Source organism: Triturus cristatus, chromosome 6 (genome assembly GCF_964204655.1).
Source record: "Triturus cristatus chromosome 6, aTriCri1.1, whole genome shotgun sequence".
NCBI lineage: Eukaryota > Metazoa > Chordata > Amphibia > Caudata > Salamandridae > Triturus > Triturus cristatus.
The window spans coordinates 1401189189-1401215837 of record NC_140589.1 but is presented as its reverse complement, the minus strand read 5'-3'; the positions used below and the strand labels follow the sequence as shown (position 1 = coordinate 1401215837).

The 26649-nt window shown below is 44.8% G+C and overlaps 1 protein-coding gene and 1 long non-coding RNA gene across 10 annotated transcripts in view; one reads left to right on the top strand and one right to left on the bottom strand.

The window, feature by feature from the left end:
- Window positions 1-26649, top strand: part of NHSL1 (NHS like 1) — a 454242-nt gene that overhangs the window by 349678 nt on the left and 77915 nt on the right. The gene's annotated exons all lie outside the window — the stretch shown is intronic.
- On the bottom strand, window positions 13134-26106 carry LOC146821465 (uncharacterized). Its single transcript, XR_014962721.1, has 3 exons — window positions 25950-26106; window positions 19273-19373; window positions 13134-13262 (listed from the first exon to the last, which is right to left on the bottom strand). It is a non-coding gene; the product is annotated as an uncharacterized LOC146821465 (long non-coding RNA).

Genomic DNA, 26649 nt, shown 5'->3' with positions numbered 1-26649 from the left:
TAACAGTTGCGTGGAATGCAAACTATTGGTGCTATTTGCTCTGAAATGTCAACACACGTTTTTCAGTTTCATGTAAGCGTGTATTTGAAAATATTTTGCACTGGGGGGGGGTGCAGGGATGCACGAAGTTTTAGGAATGCGCCTATGTGCATGTTAGTTCGGGGTCAAGACCAGTGCGCGCAGTTTACTTTCTTCGTTAAAGACTGGAGTTATTGTTTTACGATTGCGAGAAATGGGAATGGTGACTTGTGATGAGAGGTCGGGGCAGGGGTTTTGTATAGGGTGGCTTCCGCTACTGCCGCGGATGTCACTGGGATGCACCATCTTGAAAGGCTGTAGCACCTACATTGATTCTTGGGTTGACAGCTCAGACGCATTGATCGCAGCAATTATTTTTATTTTCTGGTGTCAGGTAGGGGTCTGGTTCCTTTGCTGAGCACTGGGACTCCTGACGTCCTCTGCACTGGGCAAAGGGCACATTTGCCACAAACCCATGGCTGGCGGGCCTTGCACTACAGGATGACCCTGAATGATGTTCACCTGTGGCGGGGTAGACCTCGCTGCATGATGCAATAATGGAGACGTGCTCCGCAGCTTCTCTGGTTGACAACTAGGACTGTTTGCTTCCACACTCTAAATCTAGCTGTGGTACCCTGTTTTCAGTCTCTTATTTTTGTCAGTGAAGGAATGTAGCACCCAATCTGGACCATGTGCGCTGATTATGAGTGAAGTTGTGGTACATTCTGTGAACTTCTCACTGTCTATGGCTTGGATGTATACAGAGATTCCTTCTAGGGGACATCACTCTGCTGATGGAAATTTCAGGACTTTCCCTATGGATCCTATAGGGTTGTGAATCAATGACCAGGGCTTGTCCCTTTGCACTCATTTGAAGATAAGATTTCCCTGGGTAAATCTGGCCGACCTGAAACTCTGGTGTTTCTGGAGTGGTTTGCAGGTCTAGCCTTTAGTTTTCTTGCTACGTGACCCTTCAGTATTTTTGGAACCAGACAGAAGTTCATTCTCGGTCTTTGACTCTCTGCCCCTTCCCATAACTGATTCTCTCTTTTTTTCATAACTGGTCTATTTGGGTCATTCACATTTTGCTTCCGCTCACCACAGACATACGTAATGGGTCAGCCTTCTCCGGACATTTTCCGTCTTTGTTGTGAGTAATGGCATTTTCCTTCTGCACATTTGCATACCCATCTAAAAAGTAGTCCACTGGTAGGTCAATCTCTGGTTTTGTTTTTCATTATTTATTTTTGTAATTTTAACTTATTAATTTTGCAAACACACAGCTTGTCTGCATTTTTACTTTGTATTACATTTAAACTATAATGCCTGTTGCATTTTTGCAAAAATAATAATAAAACCATAGGCTTGCCATGGCCAAACCTATTGGCTGATTAACATAATTCCTCCTTTTTCACATTGCATAAACTGGTTTATTCCTGTGGTGTGGGATGTGCCTGATAGTGGTGGTAAGATAAAACTCCTGCTTACGTGAGCATGATGCTAAGATTGGCACTGAAAAGGATTGGTCAGTGGTAGAGATGATGGAAGTCTTTTGCAGGGAGCTCAGTCCCAGGTTGGATCTTTTGAAGTTTAGAAAAAGGCTAAATGCTTCCTTTCTGTGCCCACTGCATCTTCCTTCTTCCTGTCTTGTATTTACGAGTTCCTTTAGGAGTCCACACTTCCTACGCCCACTATTAGTTAGATCTGGCAAAAATCTTTTGAGTTTTATAAAAGTATTTATATTTAATTTACTTTCTTACAAGGGCTTTCAGTCAGCTCTCTTTAGCTGTTGGTCTGTGTGTAGATCATTCACATTTTTGTTTCGCTCACCACAGTATGGGGTAGGATGGTGCACAGAGTCAGTCCACTTTATCTATTGGCGTACATTTGCGTGAGTGACTAAAATCTGCGTTTGCAAAATGTGCACTTACACACAAAAAGTAGTCGTATTGTACAGTTTTCAAAGTCATTCAAAAATATTGGCTAAGCCAAAACTTGTCAACCAGTTACAGACCTGTCGGCTTTGCCAATACTTCTTTTTCATTTGCGGGGAGTAGCAGTGTCATATGTTCTTTAGCTGTGTTTGCCTTCCACTGGGTCTAGACATCTGGCAAAACATAGGCAGTGGTTCATGTTATGTGCCCTGTCGTAAACACATAAGTGGTGCTAAAGTCATATGGAGCCTCATTTTACACAATCCCAGCTGCAGATTAAGGAATGCCAGAATGATGATGCAGGTACCAGATACTAAACAGTCTAACTCGTTCAAGCCTTGCGTGGTCTCCTGTTAACTGGTTAGAAAAGCATGTTTGGTGTGTGGGTCCTGCAAGCCTACCTGTGTAACTGCAAAGGTGTGCACATTTTTTTTTCTTGCTTATGCTAAGAAGTTGCAACAGACTCTTAAAACTTTGGTCACGCCAGCTGTTATGTCTCCACCTGAACACATGGCATGTGGGGAAACATTTCAAGCTATAGAGCACAAAAGGGATGGATGGTAATGTTTTAATTAATCTGGACCCCTGGTAAGTACTCTGGGTGCTGTTATAGACTATGCAACCATATGTGAATCGGTCTTCTCCTTGCGCCACACTAGAGTGGTCCGCGTAAAAGTTTTAGGACACATTCCTGCTCAATGGATACACAAAAACCTTAGACATGTTTCAGTCTTGTTGGGCTTCATCAGGGAGTTGCAGATTAGATTTCTAAAGCACAGAAAGCTGGGCCCTGTGTCTGTACCTACCTCCCCCACCTATGGAGTGGGTGCTAGTGCCAGGACCCTCCGGGGTTATAGCGTGCTCTACAAATCTGCATGACATGACCTATAGGAACAAGTTAGGAGTGCAAATGTTTAAATTAATCTAGACTGCGGGTAATTAAGATTTATTCCTTAATGTTTTTATCGTGGTTACCCTATTTCTGACAGCGACCAAGCATACGCTTCTTAGCCCCTTCTGAAAAAGTGACGGACCAGCCTCAAATTCTGCGTCATACGCTAACGTGGTTCTTCCAGCCAATCAGTGTCGCAGAGAGCTCTTTCTCGCGCCTTGCTCTTGAAAGACGTCCCTGTTAGGTGACGCATCCGCGTGAAGAGGGCCCCAGTAGGAACGGCTCTTACCAGTAATACATGTTCCCGCACCAGACGGGCCAGGGCTTCAGAACTGCCTCGCGTTAGAGTTTGGGCGGCCTGACAACTTTCCCGCTGCCACATCATTTAAAATCCATAAATATATTTGCTGTGACATTTGAAAGGACACATAACCTTTAGGCGGCGGCTGTTAATTAAATCCCGCAGCGGCTCTGTGCCATGCTCACATGCCACATCAATTGTGCAGAAACGTGGGAATTACAACCGCCAACAAGCTCCCGGCGCGGAGGACAGGCACCGAGACTCCGCGCCATAGCACAGGCCGGCAATTAGTCTAACAAGATGGAGAAATCCATACCAGGCCTCGGCGCCCTCACAAAGGCGGAGAAGGAGCCGGACACACTTGTGTTTTGTTGTTTAATTGTCGCCTTGGTTATCTGAAATCAGTACAGCACTCGTCTGTTGGACCGTGGTGACTCTTCACTGCGATACAACTTTATCCAACTTCTTAATAACGTTGACAGGTCGTATAGCGAACATCAAAAAGTGAACTTCTGATTGGTAATTGCATAGTATGTGTTACTCAGTTGCACCCATTTTATAAGCCTGGAGAGGCTGTGTGGGTCACTGCAAACCTGTGACCGGCAGGGTGCACAAAGCTCTTTGCGGCTGTTGTGATACTTCATCAAGGTCTCGACTCCTCACCCTGCATGCCTTAGAAAACTGATGCCCCTGTGTTTTTTCCCTAAACCATAATAATCCAAACATTCTGGCCAAAACGCATGTAAATGACGCCCAGGCGAAATGTTTACCCTGGCGTAATCTCGTGTCATTGGAGGCATGTTGTTAGGCAAAATGTCTGCGATTCCTCCACGTTGCACAACTGAGATGTACGGGTAAACATACCGATGCAGGAGTGTGGGAACAACACTAATTAACAGAACACGAGTTGATGCACGATTGTGCGGCATTATTCTAGCGCAAAATGCAACCTGATGCCCAAATGGATGCAAAAACTAATTTCACACGTAGCGTAGAGACAAATTCGCACTAAAAATTATTGCAAAATGCAGACTGGCATTCCATGGAATTTTGTGTAATTCGTTGGACATTTTGTGTAATTTACAAAAAAACTAATTACGCAACTCTCACCCAGGCCTAATGTGAATCTGGGTAACAGCAATGAGAATATGGGATATTTAATGTGTTTTTATTTCCCTTGCCATTTAGAGAAAAGCTTTTCATTAGCCGAGACCTTTTAATTGTACTAAAATGATGTGTATCGTATGCTCACTTGTAGGGGCTTTCAGCAAGCCCTCTTCATCCATTGGTCGGTTACTGTCAGTCACATTTTCTTCCACCCACTACAGCATGAGGTTGTCGGTCAGCCCACTTCTGACTTTGGCTAACTTAATTGTATGTGGCTGCACTCTGCCCTTTCACAGGAACACATCCACATACAATGTAGTTCCTATCAGTGTCGAAGGCTACTGTGGCAATGCGTGCCTTTTGAGTCCAATTTTTTTTAGACAGCGTTTTCTTTTAAATTCACGAGGACCCAGTAGCTTTCCCAACAGAACCGAACAAGCATTGACAAAGTCAAAAGTCTGGTAGCCAACGCCAGACTTTGCCAATGATTGTTTTTCTGCTGGTAGGGTGCTTTGTCTCTGTTTTCCTTTGAATTGTGTTGTTTTTGTGACTCTTAGCTCCCGTTGGTCAAACTACTTCTGCATCTGGGTGATGTGATTGCGAATCTGTGGGCTGGATTGTCGCAGTATCTGCTAATGTTGGAGATATCGGTGCATGTCTGGACACCTGAGAATCTATGCGCTTTGTGCCTTTTGGATGGCTTGCATTGATTGAGTGGTACTGTCTTCGGTATGTAGCTTTTATTTGCTTTAGAGACATCAGAATATATGTAGTAGCCTCTAAATGCGCATGTTTAGATCACACCTCACCACCTACACATCAAACAGTGATTCCACATGCACCACGTGTCACGACACAGAAACAACAACAAACGCCACCACTGTCACCTTGAGCCAGGCAATGATTGCACTCATTGTGCTCATCCAAGGCCCATCGCTTTTGCTTGCAAAATTCACTTTTTGAAAGTTTGTAATTTGCTAAGTACAGAGACCCGTGGCCTCCCCTCAACAGCTACTTTAGAGTGAAATTGAAATCTCAGAGAACAATCATATTTTATTTCTTGGCGGCCCTGCAGCTACATGTCTATTGCAGAGACCTTGCATGAAGATAGTCCCCCCAGGTTAGATGCTAGTGAAGATTGAAAAATTCCCCCTTTGCCATCCTGCCATCTCCTAAAAGCGTCCTCAGTCCCCCATACACTGTCCAAGACGGTCTTCAGATCTGACATTTGCAGGTTATGTGAGTAGTGTGCAGAATCAGCCGTGCTGCTTTTGCACTTGTCTTCACTTTCCCGGACATTGCTGGTGAGGGACTTTGAATCGAAGAATACCTGGTTGCAGAGCTATGAAGAGCACATGCACAGTGAAGAAGCTCCATGTCTGACCTCTAAAACGTCACTCTCGAGATGAAAGAGACATTGCAGGCTCGAGGTGCACCCACGTCCGTCCACATGGACCAGTCTGAGTACTGACAATTAGAGTGCTGTATTTACCCTCCCAGCAGAGTCTGTGTGTCATCTTCAGGCCACCATTAGTGATTTGCTGATTGGCTACTGAATATTAATTAGATGGTTCTTTGCCATTGTTTTTGTCTCAAGGGAGCTGCCGAGGTTTATTCATCCAACTACGGTTTTCTGGCAGGACAAGGAGCAAGAGTGCTGTATTTAAATGTTAGGAGCTTGAGTGACACTACAGACTGTCGAGCAAGAGCAATGTGTTTTTGCGGTAGGCCATATGTCAAGTGATGGTGAGGGGGCTGTGCCCTTTGGTCTGATTAATTCTATGTAGCTAGAGTGACCATTATCCGACTTGAGAAAAGGAAAGCAGCTAAAGTGGAGTTTTAAACTTCAAGAAGGATCCTACCAGTGCCGCTAACCACCCACATGCTCGTTCTTGGTGCGTTTATTTAATTTTCTTCAAATTCACCCACAACTCCATCCACTCTGTGAGTGTAGGCGGACTCTTTGTCCTCTTCATTATGCCCCAACTCCTGCATGGAGAAGAATGCACGAGGGGCAGGGCGCTTAGTCAGTAATAGACCAGTGCTGTCCTTCATTGTATAAATATCTCCTCGTCAGGGACCAAGGAAATAAAGCATGACCCATGGAGGTCACGAGTTGGGGGCGGGCGGATGTACTGGTGGAATTTTCAGAAAGAGTGGGTGGGTCTTTTGTAGTTGCCTTTAACTGGATGCCCTCGCTTGCATTCTCCCAGTCACCTCCTCTGTTGCGCCAAGGCTATAACGACCATCTGTGATGAACCTGTTGGTGTGTTTTCCTGCCACATTACTTTGGGACATTGTTTAACTGTTACCTTGAACTCTCATCACAATTGGCAGAAAATGCCGATTTGTCCCGAACAAGTGTTGACTGTGTTCTTTTTGTACCCCTCGGTCCATCTCAGCAAGAGTTCCGTCCTTGGGGCGCTGCTCTGGGATCGTTTAAGATGGCGGCAGACAGGAGAACATTGGGCAGGAACAGAACTGACTAGTTGTGTGCCTGTAGCATTTTATTTCAATGTGTGATAAATTAACCCACATTCATCGAATCTGCTTTTCTCACGTGTTCCCAACTTAATTGATCCTGTTATGAGGTGGGTGATTTCATTCAGCCGCTTTTGTATTTTTTCACCTCTTTTGTCGTACGCAGAAGGAACCCCTTCTCCGTGTTATCACGGGTTTCATGAATAAGTGAAGAGCATCTCTAGCTTGTCCATGGGAGAGGGAGAACAAAGAGTGGGGGCACGGGGAGCCAGGGAGAAAGAAGCCATTGTTAGTTTTTGCAAGAAGAAGCTCCCATAATCCTTTACCATGCCAGCGACCCTCGTGCGGACCACAGCTTTTTTTTTGTCACATATTCTGAGCGAGTCACCTCTGACGGGTACAAGGGATAAGTTGAAGGACTATTGAGGCATGGTCATTTCCATGACGTGTGGTACTGTGGACACTGGGTGTTAATATGTAAGGTAGTGCTCCTATGCCGCAGTTGGTCTGTGAGCTTGGTCATCCCATCACACTGTCTCTTATCCATCCCGCCCACCCCCCGGACGAAGAACTTTACCTCAATGTGATGGCATTGTAATCACTAGCTTAACACCTGTGCTCCAGGGTGCGAAGATGGGACGTGCATGCATGCCACAAAACAATCAGACAAATAAATTGGCCTTTTCAGGTTACACAAGGAAAAGGTGGACAAGTGACATGGTTCCACAATTCTGAGTATGCAGATCCATCTATCTGCACAGCAGTCTGTGCGACGGTTTGGTTTTTTTGTAAGCTGCGCTACATGCCAAGAAGGTGCCCAGAGCAGACTGGGTGGCAAGGGGGCTGTGATCGCTTGTCAGTGATATGGTGGTGAAGCTGATGTTAGTGTTTTTTAGAGGCGTGTGGCCCAGTGGTCCTCTCTGCACGAGTACTTTGTGGTATTCGCATTGCATTCATTGTGAAAGGAGTTGATGAGAGGTTTGGTGGGTGACAGAGCTGGGTTCACTTTCATCTTTTTCTCACAGATCGATTATGCGTGGCCTGTGCAGTACCACTATTCACCTGGGCCCCGTGCACCTATTGGTTCTCAGTGTGTGTTTGGGGGGGGGGGGGGGGGCCATAAACAAGCTCCAGTTAATTCAGCTGACTTTGGTTTGTGACTGTACGCCTACTGAGCGTGCGCAGAGGGCTAGAGAGTGACTGCCTGCTGGGGTCTCCTTCCACAACTCATATATTCTTCTTTCTTTGTGGAAACCCTCAGTAAACTTTAAGACATAACTCTCGACCAGGCCTCAGCACCACGGAAACGGTCTTCCCGCAATAAACTTCAACTCTTTGTGTCCAAGAGCCGGAGTGCCTGCTCAGCTCTTTTGAAAAGGAGATTGTGCAGCATCAGTTTTTCTGCCCTGCAGGAGCTGGATGCGGTATTATTGTCTACAGGGTGAACTGGGGCGGGCCAGGCTTTGACCTCGACAACTTCAGAAACCCTGGAATAATACAAGCTGGCTTATTTATGGGCCCTGCATTGTTCACAAAGCTTTACAGGGCAGTACTACTAACTATCTGGTCCACAGACAAGTCATCTCAGGTGACCACCTAGCCCACAGAGTAGCCATCCCTGCTGACCATCTGGCCCACGAACTAGTCATCTCAGGTGACCATCTGGCCCACAAGTAGCCATCTCAGGTGTCCACGCCGAACACAAACTAGCTATTTTGGGTGGCTCTCACTCACTTCGAAATCCAGAATTTCTCCTTCTGGAAACCCCCTTCTTTTAAGAAAGCAAGAAGTTTGAAGCCTTTATTAGGGAGCGTCTAAGGATACTTTACTCCGTCCCTCTGACTATTAGGAGAAACCCTTGTACGATAACAGAGAAAGATCCATCAATTTTTCCAGATATGTCAGGAATTCTCCCTAATTGTAATGAGTGATCAGTGGCTGAGCTGTCTTGAATCGCACTCTACTGGAAAGAAGGGTGACTTCAGGACTATCTTTATGAAACTGAAAGTAATTCTAGCCTCATTGTACTCTGCATTGTATATCCTATACTGCCCATATTTATCTTGTGGAACCACATGCCTATAAGTAAAGCGCTTTGCTTGCCCAGTGGGTCTGGTTTGTGCTGTAGAAAAATGTAAATAAATAAGTACTGTTGACTCACCCCCATCATGCTCCAAAATCCAGCCGAACTGTGAACAGTCATGGGTCTTTCTGCGATAAAGAGCTTTCGATGACATGGCCCAGATGTGAGGTGCAGATGCTTTGAGGTTTGCAAAGCAGTGCGTGCCCATGATTGCACATGTCCGAAGCCTCTCTGCAGCAGGTGCTGGAGGCATTCGTGTGGTCATTACAGGTGCCCTGCACTAGGGAGGGTCCCATTTTGCCTGTCTGTCTTCTGTGGCTGCACTGCTTGCACAAAGAGCTTGTCTTGACATGGGTACGATGCATGACATTGAAGATTTTTGTGATGCACTGCATGGGGGCCAGTCATAATGATGGTGGTTCACTGGGTAGTCCTACTGTTTTCTTGGGGTGAACGCTTGCGTACAGCTCAGTCCGGGGTAACCCTTGGACCAGCAGCTACTAAGTCTTTCACAGGAATGATGCACTTTTGTTGGCTTTTGTGGTGGGAGGGACGGCTTCACCACATGATGCTTTATTTTGCGGGGGCAGGATGTCTCCTAGTGAGATCTTGTGTAAAAACAAGCCGCATTCACCCGTAGACGGTCTCTGCACTTCTAGTTGTGTCTTCTAATTTATCTCTGCTCTCTCTATAGCTGTATAGGTAAATTAGGAGAAAATGGGGTTTCCACCTCCAGGTTGGAGGCACGCACAAATATACTTAGACCTTTCAAGGTCTACTTCCAGTTCAATACTTTCAATTAAGATTCTTACAAAGTTTCAATCTGATTCAAAATCCATTGTATTTTATTTCATTCTTACTGACGTTCTTTACTTTTCGCAAATTCCTTCTTTGTTGAAACGTCAATACATTACATTTTCACAACAACCCAATGCATTTCGGGTCGGAAAAGGACCCTTCCTCAGGGGTCTATAAATGGAAAAGACAAAGAAATATTTTGAGCTACTCAGCCATTTTTTGACATAAAACAAATTAATAAATTTTTTTTTTTACATCTATTGTAATTGCATCACTGTCTATTAAGTAAACTGTCACAACAGTCTAATTATCATGCATTCCTAATTCACCTCAGTTCCCATCAAAATGTAATACTAAACTATCTAGGTCAAATTGGTTCCAACGGTATCACTCTCAAACAAAAATCAAATTGTAAAGGCCACCTGCGATATAACGATTTTAGTTGAAAAAACCAAGTGCTGTTGCTCATGTTTTCTGCGACGGTGATAAATGCCACTATTGGTAATATGGTGCTCATGCAGTGTTTATTATAAAACAGTGCGCTCAAATCCTTCGTGTTTTACAATGTTTTTCTGTCAGCGTTTAGTTGCACATAATGAAACCAGCTTGTGAGCCTATTCTAATCGTGAAAAACTTCCCAGGTTACTACAACATTAATATCGTAGCGGTACTCTGATAGCGTTCCGCATTGAACACTTACTTCCGTGTGAAAAACTCCCGCGTCTCAGTCTTCCAATCAGAATCGGGTTTGTAAACCTCAGCGTAACCTCACTATTTATTTGCTAATTGATTGGTCCAATCGCGATGCCGTGTCGCGGTTGGTCCCGATCAGTGCAAAAGCGATTTAATAAACATTAATTTGACACTGCTAAGCTTCCTAGATACTTTATAATCGCACTAGTGATTATCAACTGTAACATTACACCTTATAAACGCTCAAATATTCAGAAGTCGTTTCATAATGAAAACATGAATTTTAACTAGCGTATATCAAGCACAGTAATATAAAATGATTTTGGAACCCTATACAAACAATATTTTCATAGAAAACCAATCGAGAATATAATTACAAGGTAATATTACAAGTTCAGCCATTTTGAATTGGGATGATAGTATCATGTTCATGCAGGAGTACAATATCCCTCTCCTCATTTGCTGTTCAAAGAAAGCAGGATAATTCTATCCTGTCATTAATTCCTGACGGTTGCATGCTATCCATTTTTCTGATCCAGAAATATTCTGCTCTAAGTCTTTGTTTGTGAGCATCCATAGCTGGGTGTGGTTTAATCACTTCCAATACAATAAATCGTAGCTGTGAGATGTTATGACCTCCTTCCATCCAATGAATGGCCAGTGTAGACTTCTGATTCTTATTCCTGATATTACTTTTGTGTTCAGTTATTCTTACTTTTATCTTACGCTCCGTTTGTCCTTTGTACAATTTCCCGCAAGGACACTTTATACCATAGATTACTCCTCTAGTGTCACAGGTGCTTGAATGTAATAAGGGAATCTTTTTACCAGTCATAGGATGCGTGAAGTGTTGGCCAGTTATCTATCACATTGTTGCAATGCTTGCAATTTTCACATCTTTTCATTCCCTTGTGTGTAATCTTCTCACTCTTAGGGCCTCATGTAGGTAGCATACCAGTTACCACTTCTAAAATACCGAACGATACCGAATCGGTATTTTAGAAGTGGTAACTCGTATGTAGGTAATGAGTCGGTATTTTTTACCGATTCGTTACAATTCGGTAATTACCGAATCGGTAATGAGGCATACCTTCCCATTGATGGGAAGGTATGCCTCATTACCGAATCGGTAAATACCGATTCGGTAATGTGGTGAACACATGCAAGGGTGGCAGGGTGTCACATTGACACCCTGTTGCACCCCTGATTCGGCCATGTGTACACATGTGGCACACATACATGCCCTAAGGGCATATATGTATGCCACATTGCACACTGCTACGCGCGTAAAAATGCATAAACACATACATTGATTATTTACCACCAACTATAAGTTGGTGGTAAATACCGACTCTTAAACACACCCACACACTCCCCCTACATCTCGATTTTGGTTTCGGAATTTACCGAATCGGTAAAATTACCGATTCGGAAAAGTTACCGATTCGGTAACATTACCGATTCGGTATTATTACCGAATCGGTAATTTTACCGATTCGGTAAATTCCGAAACCAATAATTGTCCCCCTACATACCAATAGCCAAAATACCGGTCGGTAACGGTATAATTACCGAAAATCGGCCGTTACCGACCGGTATTTGGCTACCTACATGAGGCCCCTAGTGTTTTGACTCTTTATTAATTCCTTCAAATTTTTAGATCTTTTATAGGCAAACGTGATTTGGTTAGCGACTAGTGATTGCAGGTCCGGTTCCTCTGTAATAAGAGACCAATGCTTTTTCATGATTGTTGTGATCTGAACAGTTTGCACTGAGTACTTCAATACACACACTGTAAGTTTTGTATCTGCTTTTTCTTTCTTTTTAAGTAAAGACTCTCTGCTCATGGATAATTTTGACTCCTGGAGTACAGTTTTTGGATATCCGCGTTTCGTGTATTTTTGGATCTGCATATCGATAGTGGAGGACAAGTCATTTGGATCTGATGTAATCCTTTTGTAACGAATAAATTGAGACAAAGGTAAATGTGTCTTTAGTGAATGATGATGAAAACTTTCATAGTGAAGACCACTATTCCTATCAGTATCTTTGATGTGTACATTGGTGCTTATTTGACCATCCTTTATGGTTATTTTTACATCCAGAAATGCCAATTCATTTTTGTCCATTTGGTGAGTGAATTTGATCCTTTCATGTAAATGATTCAAGACATAAATGTTCTCAACAAGTTTTTCTTTAGCTCCTCTCCAAATTATAAAGATATTGTCTATATATCTTTTAAATACCATGATGCCACTTGTCCATTCTGGGTTATTCAGTATATGATCATTTTCGAACTTCGCCATGAAGGTATTTGCGTAGGATGGTGCCCCCGCAAAACCCCATTTTCTCCTAATTTACCTATTCAGAGATAGTGTTTCGAGACAAAACACTGGGAGGAAGCAGCACACAATAATAGTGGACAAAACTAACATAAATATAGTTCACACGAGTGCCAGATGGATTATTAGAAAGAGCTCTCTATATCTGTCCCACTCGTTCTCTCCTACTCTTTCCTTGGGTCATTTTGCAAGCGCCGCGAAGCAGCTTTAAGCGCTTGTTGCCAAATATGACTTAATTAAGAGTGCTCCTTGCGTCTGAGCCTGTGAGCCTGCCCCCTCTGTGAAGTCACCTGTGCCTTATGCGCAACAAGGAGTGGTACCTGTGGAGAGAGAACTGCGCAGACAAATGGCGAAGCGCAGAAGAACCAGACAAAAAGTAGTCCGTGAGCACATCAGTGTGAGTGGTAGTAGAATCCCTGAGTCGGTGGTTACCGGCGTGCTAGTGGTGTATAGAACTCACCGTATGGGCCCTCGGGAGCACCCCTGTCCCTATCCGAGGCCTCTGCAGCGCGACTGCTGCTTCTGCTGACCGTGTTTGCCGCCGCATCGGGTGAACATTCTACTCGGTACATCCTTCCAAGATGGAGGACTTGCTTGAGGAGGAGCAGGGAACCTGGTGGAAATGCCCGTCGGGGAAGGAAAGGCAAGAACAGGTTTTGAGTCCGGTGCCTCCAAACTCTGGGGGCTGTGGTAACATAATATGCTGTGAAGAAATGTTAGGTTTACACAAGTCACCACCACGCTACCGAGTGTTGTCCGACATGAAGTGGGCACGTCTCGGTGGTGGGAAGAGTTCAGTGTACGGGGTTCGCCTTTGTAACGTGTGGTGGGAATAGTGAAAAAGAGTGGGTGAGCGAGAATGATGTGGGTGAGTTTAGGGTATCACATCTGTGTGACACATTTGATATGTATCATATGGTGGGACGCTCTATGGGTGTGAGAGGTAAAGTTGTTATTGGCACGAATGCTTTTATAAATGTCCCCTCTTCTCACAGTCACAGCCCACGTGAAAAAACAATTGTTGCTCTCACTCGCGGAGATAGGCTTGTCTTTTGAAAATCTTTGTCCCACTACTCGCCGCTACACCAGGCCCCTCCAATTCTACACTGATCCCCACCTCTCCTTAAGAGATCAAGTGACAGACCACCTTGCACCCGCTAAACCTGTTCTGCAAGACCCCCTCCCCTCGCATTCCACTCTTCAGCTCAGGCCCTGTCTGACGCCAGTCACCTCTCGGTACCTCCAGGCCCCCTCGAGCTCCGACACAGGCTTTCTACAGTGTTACCCCCACCGCCCAAAACAACCCAACACATCTCTCACACAAGACCGAGCTGCATTGGTTCCCCCCTTCCATCTCGCATTCAATTCAAAACACACTGCCTTATCTCATCTCTCCTTGAAACCAGAAAATCCTGCTGATAACCTGACCAGCTCTGGCCCCCGCAGGACCACGCACAGCCACACCCTGCAAAAGGTGCAGATCCAGAGAGGAAAGAAAGCAACTTGAAAAGCAGCCTTACGCCTCGCCCTGAGCAACACGCGGCCCACCCGTCGCCACAATATCTACCTTAAACTCACCCACGACTTGCACGCTGCATTGTCATTTCACATTGCTGTGTGTGACCCTTCTGCCCTCCTCCTACCGTGCATCATCACCTTGTCTTACACCAGCCTTATGGATCACAATACACAGTCTTGCTCTCTTCCTCTTCCACGTACAGGGCTCTGCTCCCCTTTGGCTTGGTTCGTGGTATAAAGGTAGAGGAGAGAGGATGTGGCGTAGCGGCCAGGGCAGTCGACCTCGAAACTGGGGAGCCGGTTTCATGTCTCGGCAGAAACGCTCAACATCCTGTGATCCTGGGCAAATCACTTAATCTCCCCTTGCTCACTCAACAAAAAATAAAATTAATACTCATGTAAAGCGCTTATGGGTCTAGTACACACACACACGCTCACACTCCCTCACACTCAGTGAGAGAGTGAGTGTGGCAGTCGGTGTTAATTCAATGAAGCCTAGCGTTTGTGAGTGTTGGTAGGGAGGATTCTTGCCTTGGAATGACAGGGTAGGATGGGGTTTAATATACAATATTGAATGTATCATATTAGAATATGTTTTCAAAATAGCAATTTGCGTTGTAAGTAACATGATGTTGAATATGTTGGCATTTACTTCACCGACCTCGGGAGGATTGAAGGCCTAGTTAGCATTCGAACCCGTGACTGCGGCTTCCCTCTTGATGTCAGTGGCAACCCTGTAACTGGACGTTCATGCATTTGGCTTAGTGGATTGCTTTGGACCCCTCACTTCAATGAGGCTATCTATGCTCGATATTTTACCACATGTGCAAGTGCAATTTATAGCTCCTCGAAGCCTGTGCGGTGGCATCAGACAGTGGTAGAGTGCGGACATGGGTATCTATACTTGTCAGTGTAGCCCGTCTCTAGCCGGAAGGAACCTGCAGGCGAAGACACGGGAAAGGGGAGTTGAACTGTCAATACCAGGAACACGAGCTGGACTATGATACGCAGATAAAACTCTATGATACACAGATAAAACTCGCCTCGTGACTTTCGTCATGTCTCACACCAAGAACCCGCCCTCGGAGGGCATTTAAAGGCGTCCTGCAGGTCGGAGCGCATTGAAGCCTTAACCAACAGTGGTAATGAGTGGCGCTGTGTTTGTCCGTCTGGACCGAGGTATTTACTGCCTTTCCAGCATCAGGGCGCCGAGCTCCCGGCAGCCACCAGGCAGCAGCTCTAAATGGGATGTGTATGTATGGTTTGCACCGTCGCCATCTTTGGGCCGTAGCGTTCACGTGACGGTAATTTCCGGAGAAACACACTACACCCTCACCACCCGGAAGGTGGTACTTGGAAGCGTTTATCCACCAGCTCCAGCAGAAGAACTAACCCTTGGTGTTGGATCAGGCCGCACCAAGCAGAAGGATAGGGACTGGGTATGGAAGGAGACATATTTCCACATCACCTTCACGTGGCTCGTGATTTGGGTGAAAACCTCGGTCTGTGAATTTAGTGTTTGGCATTTCAGTTAGGCTCTACATTTAGCTTTTAACCTCAGTGTCATCTTAAGGATGTTGGGGGGCAGGTCAAGACCTAGTTTATGGGCTCCTGTCGGAAACAGCTTTTCATTGTTATTATTACCCATTTTCTACCAAGTCGAGGCCCATGATGTCAAATATTGAATACCTTAAAGGTCTCAAATGTAGAACTAAGATCTCGAACGCTCACCTGCTCTGGTGATTCTTTGGTCGCAGGTAGGGGATTCGGAGCATCTTGCATGCGCCCAGCCCAATACCTATTGCCTCCTCATCCTTGGAGGATCTGTGGTTGGGCAGGAAGTTGATGACTAGATCTGCTCATCAGGGTGGGTCTGGCATCACGGAAGTGAGATGACCATTTGGTCCGGGGCCATCTTGGGTAATTCAATAAGAGATGCACACTCCACGTTCCCTTTCGTTACGGCGCGGAGTTTGGCAGACCGCAATGCCTATCATTGAGGGCGTTGACACTGGGTTGGGAGTGAAGGCCAACGGTTCTGACAGCCTGTAGAGTGTGGGGCTGAGCTCCTGGTCCTATAACAAGGGATAGACCCCCCATCCCAACTGGTGGCTGGAGGAGTGGGGATGTGACAGGTGTCCAGTTAGGGAGAGGTCAGATATTACCTCGTGGAGTTTTGCTGGAATGAAGTAGGGATCTGAGTGCCTGCAACGAAGGATTGTACATAGCCTGGAGTGATGCCGGTGAGCATTACGAATCTGAAGGATTAAGTTATTTTGAAATTGTCGCAAATTTTGTAATATCGTGTTTTTTTAAATTGTTTTTCATAATGTGAGATGACAGCAGTGCTTAATTTGAGCCCGTGTTTTCTGTCAGCAAGCGCCCCCTGCCTGGAGGCTCTGGCTTCGCGCCTGGTGCTGTGGTATATTGTGCAGGTGTCCAACCTGAGCAGTTTGAGGGCGTTTGTTAAGAATGTGTGGCAAACACTGGCCGTCTGGCACATGCCTGTTAGAACCGTTTTACTACTTCCTTTTCTTATGAAAAATCTTGACACCCTAACTCTGGATCGAAAAGTTACATGAAAACATTATTTCTACGTTTTTAAGAGCTGATCCTCCGATAACTTCTCTTTCATGTCCACTTTATTTTATTACCCACTAATAATGCATGCTTGTAAACTCCGCAGGCACACAGTAAGTATATGTTTCTAAATCGCGAAACCCATCCTTTACCCGCTGCCGTGCTCCCTTTAAATCTGTTTACAATGGCTAGAGCAGCTTCGACGTGCTCACAGAAGACCTTTCTTCCTACATTGGAACAGAACCGTCTGTAGACTGTGTTTTGAACCTGGAGACACTGTTTGACCAAGCAAACATTTTCCTCGTGTTACACTAATGGCACTAAATAGATTCAAAGTGTTACATTATGTTGTAGATGTTTTAAATAGCGCTTATGCCACCATACGATACATTCAAAGCACTTGCAGTCATTTCAATGGTGAGGCTAGGGAAGGAAGTTTACAGAACATTGCCCTCCACCGTGAGTGCTAGACTGTGCTTAATGTGTAAAAAATAAAATAAAAAATATGTGCCAGGGCTCTCGCCAGAAGGCCACTGCAGCTTGCACCACACATTGCCCCTGCCATGCTGCCAATGATAGTGACAACACAACTACTAACCATTACACTCTTACAAGTGTGACAATTTGGACTATTTCAGGCCACCAAAGCTACAAGAATGGCTTGATAGGCAAGTAATGGTAATTTTTAATGCATATTGAATTAATAATAACTGTTGTGGTCATCTCCAAACTAGCCAGACAGTGCCACTTTGTGGCAGACTGTCATAAGCACCGGTGTTGACAATTAAGTGCCAGTGCTAAGCGCTGTAAACCACTGGCTCAAATTAAGCACTGCTGCTAGGGGAGAGGCGGTAGGCCACCAGCTTCATTCATTATCATTCAGATTTATTTGAATATAGAACTGTAATCAGTTACTGAGGCCACTTTTCATAGAGCGCCCACCTTGAGTTTAGCAGTGGGCCACATTTTCATTACAAAGGTCCTGGCTAGGGCTTTCACCCAGCCCAATATGTGCAGAATGATTGCCGGGTGCAAGTGCTTTGGGTGCAACCTTTTTCTCAGGCACAGATCTGGCATGTCTGACCTAGTGGGCTCCAGTTGAACATATCCAATGGAAACAGTGATTAATTTGTAAAACAAAAAACCTAAGTGCCGGGGCTCTTGTCAGGAGGCAGCTTGCACCAGCCCATTTCTCCTGCTAGCACTTCCTTAAACCGAACCAACTGCTAACCTTGAAAGCGGGGTGAGGATGTGACATAATGGTAAGAGCTGCTGACTTTGGAGCTGCTGAACCAGGTTTGAGTCTCTGTGTCGGCTCAACATCCTGTGATTCTGGGCAAATCACTTAATCTCCCCGTAAATGATTGTGTCCTTAACTGGTGGTCAAGAAAAGAGCCTGTGTTGATGATTAAGTGCCAGTGGTGAGCACCGGAAACCACTGGCTCAAATTAAGCACTGGATCGAAACCTGCTATGAAGTGGGCCATGGCCTCACTGGGTATATAATCAGGGCTGCTAGAATTATGCAATTTTGCAGCTACAGTCTTTTCTGCATAATTATGTATTTGCTGCAGTTGCCACATAATAATCCATCATCTGCAGATTATAACAACAACAAAAAACTCTAGCTCAAACGGATCAAAAGTTACTAAGAACCATGCAACACGTATTGCTGAGCAGTAAAATGGCCTTCGCGAATATTGGCTGACCATCTTTCTATTGCTTATTGCTGCATTTGGAGGTCAAACTAGTACTAGTGACGTGAAACGTGCCCAGATTGTGTTAACGTGCAAAATTAACAAAGTAATGTGGTAATACTATTCCAAAAAATGTGCAGCCTTATGCTGTAGTAACCCCTGCAGCTTGATTTGGTCCTCCCCAGCTGCACAATTCTAGTGGCCCTGTATATAAGGAATGCCCTGCAAGACCACACAGTAACTATCTGTAAAACTTCAATTGGTGCTCCCACAAATCATCCTGTATCGCAGTGATACACAAAGTACGGCCCAGGGGCCGCTTGCGGCCCTTTTGACCTGCATGTGCAGTTCCCCTGGTGGACAGCAGCACGAGCTGCTGTTTAGTTGCTGAGCACTAGTATTCAGAAAAAAATGTTAAATAGGCAAACATTTATTAACCTTCAAATACATGCATGCCCGTTTATTTGACATTTATTTAGACCTCCTTCACAATCCCATACCCACCCAGACCCCCTACAGCCACCCTGCTGCTTCAGTGCAGCCTTCGGTCACACCACAGACTGTACTTTGTGGCCCCTGGGCACATGTCTGTGAGGACCCATCCTGTATCAGAACCCTAATCGCCAGTTACTGTCCTTGTGTGAGACCCACAGGCTCCATGCATGTTCTTCATACAGGACGAATTCCTTCTGAAAAGCTTTGGGATTTAGACAAATGGCTCCCAGGGCTCCGCGATGGCCTACAGTGACAGTAATGTATGTGCGCTGGGCTCAGCGACGTGAAAGGGTCAGGCAGCCAATGAGAAATCAATACTGAACTTGAGCCTCACCTTGGGAATAGAGCAAGACGTGAATGCTGTTGGAGGACAGACCCTTCTTTCAGTTCCACCTTGATTGTCAGTCATTCTTCCCTGGGTTCAGGAAGAAAAACCTGGAAAATAACATTTAAAAAAGTCCTTGTTTAATTGGAGCGTACAAAAATGTTGAACTGAAGCATGTCTACTGACTATTTTGTCTCTTGCCTACTCTTGTAGCAAACATTTCTTGCCACGAGCTCCAATGCGCTCATGCTTGCATGCATTAGAATGGATGCGTGTGCCAGCGGAATGCGTCAGGGGCCATTTTCTTTACCAATAAAAACCAAAAGGACTGTGTAGGGAGATATCAGAGCTCCAGGTGGAGAGTGGAATGGAAAATGCAGCACACGAAGGACTGAGGGAGAAGCATAAGAGGGAGAGAGCAAACCAGAGTGCTGGGGAGGAGATGCACATGCACAGGAGGGGGAAGCACATGGATGAAAGAAACAAAACGGAGTGGGAGGAGGGAGAGAAACACACAAGGAAGACAGCTGGACAACACATTCACTCTTGTGGAGTGCTTAAGCAAGAAGGAAAAAAAAGTAGGTCCCTAAAAAGTGAGCAATGGAAGGACACAAGTAAAGAGGGAATGCTGAATGGGTGGGGTCAAACACAAGCCAGCCAAGGCAAGGTATTTGACAAGAAGCAAGCTAATCAGTGACAAGCCAACCAATGGTATGTGGTGGGCGGGTTTAAGCTCACTGTAAGATCTTTGTAAATTGACAATCTGTCTTTTGCAACTACACAGCTTGTGTTGTGTGGCAGGCTCAACCTAAAAATGGGCATAAACCTTTTTCTGCATTTGCGGACTATTAAGAGTTCAGTACAAATAGCGCTCAGATGTGCAAATTTGCAACTCCCTCTAACCCCTAAATTGTTTGTTGGTAGTACTAGGAGCCACAATCATTGGTAAAAATATTAACAGAACAGGGGTAGAAAGAATTTCTGCAAATAATATTTTTTAACTAATAAACCCTAAATTGGGCAGAAAACCTGACAAAGTACTTTGTACAAATATTGCTTGTGCACGTTAGTTTTTTTGTCCGATTTAGAACTCAACTTGTAGAGCATTTGATTGAAAATTAAGTGGACATCGGACATTTAAAACTCTTTATGTAGAGAGATCTATGAGAACCTGCAACAGCAAATAACCTCCATCCTCTCTTCGGCGTGCATTTTCAGGTATTAAATTCAAAGATCTGGGGAAACTCCGTCTGGTCTCTGGAGCCCAAGCAGAAGCTCTCCTTTCTCCCAACTTCCAATCGATAATGCAGATGAAGGACTCGTAGCCTTCCTGGTTGCATGTCAGCCATGTGCTGCTGAATAAGATGATCAACCAGTCCTTGTCGGATTGTCATAAAATGTTTGTGGCAACCTGCTAAGTTGTTTTGACGATTGTTCCGTAGCAAGAATTCCAGTTTGAGGAGCCATCTTTTAAGAGAAGGTCTCTTTCCACGCCACTTCTATTCATGGTTTTGCTGCCATAAGCATTTGCCCTCCCAGATCTCTACCAGCCCCAGACAGTCTATGGCTTGTGGATGGTGAAGCTTTAACAGTACCACCCGGCGTTTCTCTTCATGGGTGGCCATTCCGCTTAAATCATCTTTTCAGAAGCCCCTTAACCTCGGCTACACCCACCAGAGGTGTAAGTTTGTACATATATCTTCAACATGTATCAGAGGCTCCGGCTGCAAGCTTGTCTATTGTTTTATAGCACTGTTCTCTATATTGGGTCCTTGTGAACATGCGGGGAATATCCATCCACAGATGCTCCCGGTCATTGTCCCCAAGTACCCTCCCCAAGGAGCGATGGTATACCATTTGGGAGGATCATTTGTGCACCTCCGCTTCTCCCTTTCGCAATGTATAGACATTAGATTTGACTCCTTAAGAAGAATTCCATGTTGTCAAGAAGGCGTCCTCAGATTGAATAGCTCTGTGACATGCATATATATGGGCATAAGGCAATGAGAACAAAATTGAATTTTCACCGGACAAAAGACTTCATTTTTCCCCTTATAAATATAGCTCGTCACAACCAGAAATTGCCCTCCCTCCATCTCTGAGATGCTGCGCTCTGTAATGCTGGTATCAACTCAGGGTACAGTGGATTTGTGTTCCAAAGGTGTAAGTAGGAATGAGGAATCCACAAAGTTCTTTTCTTTAAACAAGAACCATAGTCTGCCTTACTCCCATTAGTTTGGTGGTTGCTTAAAAGTTAAAACACTGTGCCTTGGACGACTCTGATTAATTGAACTTACTTCATAAAAGATATCTTAAAATAGTTTTTATTTCTTTTTCTGTACCATTTAATATGGCAGTTGCTTTTCTGCCGAGTATGGGACCATGAAGGGCAGTATACATTCATTGAGGCCATCAGGGCCATCAGTTGACTGGCATCGTGTGGGTCTGCTCTGTTCTGGATGTAGTTTATCCTACAGTTTTTAGTTCTCAGATTTTACCCCAGCCAAGTAGACATCCCAACTGCTTTTAAGGAAATGTTCTCTTTTGGAAAGCATCTTTCTTTATCCCGTTTTCCATTTTTAGAACATGGTTTCTGTAAACTAGCTTTTAAAATCCTGAAAGATTTCAGAATCAAAACTAGTGGTTTGTTGTAGTGTTCTCATGGGTTTTAGACACCATGGCCTTGCAATGTTGCTGGTCTAAGATTTCACTCATTTGTAGGTCTCACCTACAAGACAGATTAGAGCCCACCCATTGCTTACCATTGGTTGGCTTCGTCACTCTCATTTAATTGATTTTGTCAGGTTATTTGGGCTTTACTTTTTCTTTTGTTTGTCCCTCCTCTGTAGAATGGACGCATTTCTTGCTGATCACTTTTGAAGCACTACTTTTTCCTTTTTGGTTAAGCACTCCATAATAGTGTGCATGTGTTTTCCAGCTGTCTTCTCCCTTGTGGACTTCCCGTCTCCACTCTGCTGCGCTCAGTGTTGCTCTCACTTGCTTGTGTGTTTCTCACCCCATCTGTATTGTGCTTGCCCATGTGTACTTCTTCCCCCTGCGTTGCTTTCTCACCTGTGTGCTTTCCCCACCTGCTCCACGTTCCTCTCTAGCCTGTGTTGCTTCCCCTTCCATACTGCTTTGCCTACATGCCCTCTATGTTGCTTCCACCCTCTGTGTTGCTTCTGTTCCCTGTGTTGCTTCACCCCATATAGCTTCCTGCTTCACCCGCACCCTTTTTGTTGCTGCCCCCCACCCGCACTTCAAGAAAAAAGCTTTTGTGCTACTATTTTCATTTATTTACTGATCCAATTCAGATCAGTAAATAAAATGAAAAAAAATCTGCCCGAGTCATTTTGTAGGTGTGTGCATACCTGTTGTATGGGCCCAGAAAATGACGCAGTGCCTTTTTGATTGCTCTTGAGCCATGCTGCACAGCATCAGCGATGCGGTACAGCATTGCTAAAAACCATTGGCAGAAACAATAGGTCCCAAAGGTGATACCTATGGACTGTGGCAATGCTTGCATTACCTTCAATTTGCCTTTTGTGATGAACGGTGTTTAGCTACCATTTGGGCTATGTACATTACTCCTAATGAGAATATTACATTACCTAAACCAGGCATTTGAAGATTGTCTTTGACGTGATCATAACTTGTAGCCGCATTTAATGATCATGTGGCCCCTTTTTTTTTTAGTTTGACTAATTGGTGGCCGTTTCTTGACAGAGAAGATTTTGTGAGTTTGAGGATTGTTCTGTCACATAACTAGCTACACATAGAGGCAAGATTACCCCCCCAAAATCTCCAATCGTTGTTTGCAAAAATTAGTTTTTCTGTCACCTTTGTTTAATTAGATCTGAAATGACACATCTTGAGACTGTTCTCATTCAAAACTTGAGGAGCTCAAAGAGTTTTACAACGACACTCCAGTAGAAACGACACTTTTTCCTTCGTGTGGTTTGTTGCGTGGGGAGATCTACTCCACTTCAATCTACTCAATCATGGGAGGGCTTCTTGCATCTCCCAATGACTCCAAATTTAAAGATGGTCATTCTCAACAAGGACGAAACAATTTCCTCAAAAATAAAACAGAATCTGTGGCTGTCATAAGCATTTACCCATGAGAGAAATCTGCGGAACAGCCCCATGGACTTCAATCATGTCTCATAAGACATTGTCAACGGATGTGATAGTCCTGTGGTGGTGTTAAAATGCTAGCAAGATAGCTCAGTGAGTTCAACACCTGCTGCTGAGATTTGTGTGCACCCTGCATGATAAACCATTGAATCCTAGCAAGTTTGACTTTTCCTCTCGTCCTACTAAGGCTGTTGAATCGGGTATTGCCGAATTGTATAATAGACGCGCGTCTTAGTCATGGATTACTTAAATGGTAACAACTGATAGCAGGCACTTTAGAAAAAGTAAATGATACACAGTCATATCAGTTTAGAAAGTTTCTCCCCGGGCTCACCCTGTGTCCTGAGATTGGACATAGGTGTGCGCGTTAGTCATCCAGACACCTGTGGTTTGTTGAGTCACAGGCACTTGGTGGAGCACTGCCAGGCAGACCTAGCCAGACCATTTTCATGACCGGAGTAATCTGCAGAGACTATTTTTAGCTGAAATTGCTTGTCACTTTTACTGCCCTGTATGAGGTGCAGCACTTTTGGGTACCCAACTGCAGTAACATTGGGATGTGTTAGGGTGGGTGGAAACTTGTCATTGCTACTGGGCGGCTTTCTAAACAAGCCGTTCTCCACGTTGAGTATATGTCATCCCCATGAGTCTCATTTTGCTGGGACTGCCAAGCCTCCAGCAAGGGCCGCTAGATTGAAATGACACACTGGTTTACCTTTGGGCCCGTGCTACCAACAAATGGCCTTAAACGGGCCTTAGGACCTGTGCTTTCATCCAAGAAGCTCTCCTGCACTTCTAGGTCACTGTTTCTTATGCAAGAAGGAAAGGAATCTGTCTAACTACAGCGTTAATGACTGGCTCCCCTGTTGTATTCTCTGTGGCACAGGTATCTCTGCCCCTCCCCAGTGCATGTAACGTATTGCCCCCCTCTCTTGGTCCTGCACTCCACTGCGCATGCCTGGACTACACATGGCTGGTGAGGTAAGAGACAATTTCCAGCATCTTGATGCCCAGGGAAGGCCAGTACTGGGGGGATCTGAGGGCCTTTTCAATGGGCAGGCACTGGTCCTTTGCAGCATGGGTTATATTTTGGGAGCGTGCGCCTTCGCAGAAAGGCTGCTGGACTTTCAATATTCATTTCAGAAAGATTATTAAGCACAGCCGTCTCTCTTGAGCATCTCCTATATCTTTAATGGGCAGACTGACATTCCTCAGCAAGGCCTGTATGCTTCTATTAGAAAGAGCAGGCCCTTTGTAGCAGGGTTGCTCTTCTTTGTCTTACTAGAGTTATGCTTCATTATTCTCAGTCTCAGCATTTGTCAGAAAGGCGATTGGTCGCCGTTGGCCCTGCTAAGCAAGCTCCTTGTCACAAGGCATGTTCTGGCACTTATCAACAGCTCTGCTGTACATTGAATGAACAGTAATGCCACTTCCTGGCAGCACTGCGAAGTATAATTAACAGTATTGGCACGTCTACTCTACCTTTAATGGCCTGCACTGGCACGGTTAAGCAGCACTGCTGCACATTTAATGGCCAGTACTGGCACTTAGAGGCGCCGCTGTACATGTGCGGTGAGGTTACTGTTGAGTTCGGTTTTTTTCTCCAACAGGGCATCCCTTTGCAGAAGTAGTGGGCCCCCTGAACATTTCGTAGGATCTGTTGTGCAAGGCAACGTGCACTTCTGGTAACACCAGCCCCTTTGTTCCCTGGAAAGCAAAAAAAAAAAAAAATACATTCTGTATCAAATACTTGCTTCTAAAAGGCATTGGTAGTGACATTCTCATACCACCTTGAGAGAAAAGGAAGATTAAACACCACACTACAACACCAAAAACTCAAACGGTGCAGTGAGTATCCTTATCGGTTGGGAGAGATCAGTTCCTAACTCCTTGTTCCCTAAATCCCAGGCCCTTCATAGGCCCCTAAAAAGATGTGGATGAGGTTGTGTCACCCACGTAATGTTGCGTGCTTCATCATTGGCCACCTCATCCCACCCTTGTAAGCTAGTACGGCCAAGGCGGACTCAACCCCACTCGGTGGAGGGTTTCTTAAGATATATTTGTATGTGGATAGCACTGGGATCCAGTTTTAGCTTCAAAATACCTTAAGGTATAGTACAGGTATGTCCTTTATTTGGTCGTACCTTGAGTTTAAGAAAAATAAACGATTATACGACAAAGGGAATCGAGGCCCCACCATATTTGGAAAGGGGCAACATGTTTCCGCTTACTCAAAGTTTTAATGAATTAGTCAGGGGCCTTCCTCAGGGCTGTCAACCGATCCTTAATTAAAGTATGTTCATTATTATTTTATTGAGGACCGAGTAATTTCCTACTTATCCATGTTACAGCTTTGTGACCTAGGGCACTAAAACATAATGAGTGCGTTATGCCACCATCCTACACGCTTGAACGGTAGGGATTGAACAGTAATCAAACACAGCACACCTTTGTAGGGTGGCACTACAAATCACACACACAAACATGACATGCATATCACAGTGGAGCTTTGTGACAATTCTCAAGCATGCTGATGCGCCATTTCTTACCCTGGTTAGAGTTACGCTTTACTTCATGGTCTGTTCTGGTGCAGGTCAGTTGTTCATGTAGTCTTGCGCTTCTTGTATGGAAACTAGCAATTACTTTCTTAGTAAAAGACAGAGAAGTTGTACTTTTGTAATGTCTTGTTGAAAGGATAAGCCTATTGTTATATATCTGACTTTGTTGAAAAGGTGAGTGTATATAAATGCATTGGGGTTAACACCTAAGGCTGTATTAGTAGCTTTAGGTAGGGCTTTGTGTGGGGTGAAAAAACTGGGGGGGGGGGGTCTCTCAAAGTGGCGTGGCCGATGTAATTAGGGCGTAGCTTAAAACACATAAGTTAACAAATCAGTGCGTTGTGTGCCCCTGACTGGTAATGTGCTGCTTCTGTCATTGCATCCAGATATATAATACAGCAAGTAAAAATACACCTACAGCAAGCCACGACTATTGGTGGTGCCAATGGTTGTTAGTTGCATAAGATGAATAAGCAACAACTACGGCCTCGTTGTATAGAATATTGAAAATGCTTCAACTCTGAAATGACGAGACTGAAAGAACTATGAGTCTCTTCACAGTTACATCACTGGCAGTGAAGGGTGGCACTGCTGCAGAGTCCAGATTCAAGATTCTTTGTTCACCCTGAGGGTGAGGGCCAACACGGAGAGCCCGACATGGGCCCTCTCAGCACCTGCTTTTTAGAACAGA